The 2678-nt window shown below is 51.8% G+C and overlaps 1 pseudogene; it reads right to left on the reverse strand.

Moving 5' to 3' along the window:
- Positions 1 to 224: 224 nt before the first annotated feature.
- Positions 225 to 1908, reverse strand: LOC146201104 (uncharacterized; annotated as a pseudogene).
- Positions 1909 to 2678: the final 770 nt, after the last annotated feature.

Below are 2678 nucleotides of genomic sequence, written 5' to 3' on the forward strand. Positions count from 1 at the left end.
TTAGCCTCCACGTTTCAGCCCCATAGGTGAGTACAGGTAAGATGCAACTGTTGCATACTTTCCTCTTGAGCGATACCGGTAAGCTGCTAGTCATAATCTGCGAGTGCTTGCCAAATGCGCTCCATCCCAATCTTATTCTTCTTGTTATTTCCTTTTCATGGTCCGGATCTGCGGTTACTACCTGTCCTAAGTAGACATATTCGCCTACTACTTCCAGTATTTCACTACCTAATGTAAACCGCTGTTCCTTCCCGAGGCTGTTGAACATCTATATAGCGATCAGAGAATTCTTGGGTTAGGACATCTAATCTATGATTAGGAACAGCGTTGTCTTGCGTTATGCGGATTACCGCATCTTTGAGTGTTGCACATTCCTGATTGATGTGAGTTATAGCTTCTTCAAATCGAGCAGCCAGGGACTCAAGTATGGCTGGCAAGCCATCCAGTGAGCTGGGGGTGGAGGGAGGGGTCGTTATACACGGAGTAGTGTTTGTAGGGGGTTCCGTGTCAGCTTCCATTGGTAGTGAATCAGGAGGGGAATTAGTGTGAGATTTTCGTCAAGGTATCGAAGGTGGATAAGTTAGGTGGGGAAGACTAAGATGCGGTAATAGGGGGGAAGGAGGAACTGGAGATGCAATGGCGATGGCACTTATCTGAGCTTCCAGTCTGGCAATGTGTTGACGAAGGGCGGCGGCTTTTGCTCGCGCTGCTGTAGCTTCCGCTTTCACCGCCGCTGCCTCTTCCTGAGATTTCGCAAGAGCGTGTTGTAGACTGGTAGTCGGTGTCGAGGATGTTTGATTGTGTGAAGAGGCAGAGGAGTTCCAGGCTTGTTTTAGCGGTACTGCCCAGGCCTGATTATGCTGGTTGGGCTGGTTCAGTTCGGACAACTGGGGAAACTGGTGCTGTGGTGCGTCCGATTCGTTTAGCTGCGTTCGTTGCTGGCTGGATTGCTTGCGTGGCTGGTGAAGGCTGCGTCCTTTACACGATCCTGTGCGGGTAAGGTGAGGACCCTCGCACAGAATGCACTTGGGTGTACAAGGCTGGTCTTGCAGATGCTGCGTTCCACAGCGGGGACAGAGATTGTTCTTGGGGCTTGGGCATACGTCATGACGGTGACCCGGCTGTCTACAGTTGGTGCAGGCGTCCGGGCTGCCGCGGTATAGGGAGCAGCTGAATGGCTCCCATTTTTTTGATGGAACGCGGCACTGTGGTTGCGTGAAAGATGATTAGAATTGAATACGTCTTGCCCATGCGCCGGGCGGCTAGTATGGTGTGCTCTGGATTTCGTCTCACCAGATCTTGATATAGTTGCGTTGGGTTCTCGTCGTCGTAGGCGTTTGTGATGACACCTCTGGTAGCACCCGGTGGGGATGCCACGTAGGCTGCGCATGGGTAGGCTCATTCTCCAATGGTGAGGGAAGTCAACATCTTGAGTGTCTCGACTGTTGGGATGTGTGTTGTTGCCACGGTGAACGAATTGTTGGTCGGGTGAATGCGCAGGCAGAAATCCTCTGGTAGTATGATTTTGAGCTCGGTGTGCACTGCTTTCCAGAGTCGAGGTGTTGGAATTTCTCGAAGTGGCAGTTCACCGCGCGGTCGAACGACTACTCGAACAGTGTTGGGCGGGAGTGGTGGCAGCTGTTTGCTGCGCCGCACAGTGATACGGGCCTCCTTGGTTGCAGGCGGAAGGCGGGCCCCTGTCTTGCTGCTGCCGATTGTGGGCGCACCTCCATGGAACGCTTTCCGAGCGTTCATGGTATGTGCGTCGCTGGTAGCGTTACCGGAGTGGTGAGGTAGGCTCGTTGACGTGGCTGGTCTTGAGGCGTAGGCTTTGTATATAACTGGCGTCCAGTCGCCAGCCTTGAGCTCGTCTGCGGTTACGGTGCGACCTTCAACCGTTACTCCCATGGTAACGGCCGGTGCCGCCGTCACTGTCGGCGAGTAATCGGAGCTGAGTTGGGCTTAGCTCGGCGGCTGAGCGTTTCAGTCCAATAATAACTTAGATGGCCGAATGTCGCCCAGAATGGGCGGATTCCTTGTTTTCCTTGGGCGCTTATGTCTCTTTCCGAGCAGATAAGTGGCCGTAGGAGATAAAGGATAGGAACCGCACGCACCGTTAGCAGGAGCTGTCGTTGCAGGCATCCGCTCACGATGGCCCCCTTGCGGCGACTCCGGGGATTGGGGGAGATAGGCTGAATGCTATATGGTGTGAGCCACCGTGGCTTGATCATTACTGAGCAGTGAGCACGAAGTGCCGACGTTGATTCTTAGGACTGCGGAAGCAATAAATAACTTTGCTTCTTCGGGCCCTTCAAATGGCGGAGACAGCTCCGAGCCAGCAAGACGCTGGGTTCGTCGGTCATTTCACGATCGTTCGACCATATTTCTGCTTTTGTTGTTGTTCTTCTTTTTGCTGTTGTCTTGTTTTTGTAACGGCAGATGCTGTAGGAAAGAGGGAAGGAATAGCTCTCTGGGACGGAATTTGGCGGGAGGACGAGAGAATGTGTGTGCTTCGCGTCTGGAGAACAAGTTCTTGTTTTATTACTAGCTTTACTTAGTTTTTGCATGGATGGAAGCTGCAAAGTAATTTCAAAGTAATTGAATTACTCAGTAAAAGTGACTGTAATGTAATTTCATCACTTTTTGGGAGCAGTAATGTGTATTGTAATTTAATTCCT

Source organism: Amblyomma maculatum, chromosome 2, assembly GCF_055883805.1.
Source record: "Amblyomma maculatum isolate TAMU_Amacu chromosome 2, ASM5588380v1, whole genome shotgun sequence".
NCBI lineage: Eukaryota > Metazoa > Arthropoda > Arachnida > Ixodida > Ixodidae > Amblyomma > Amblyomma maculatum.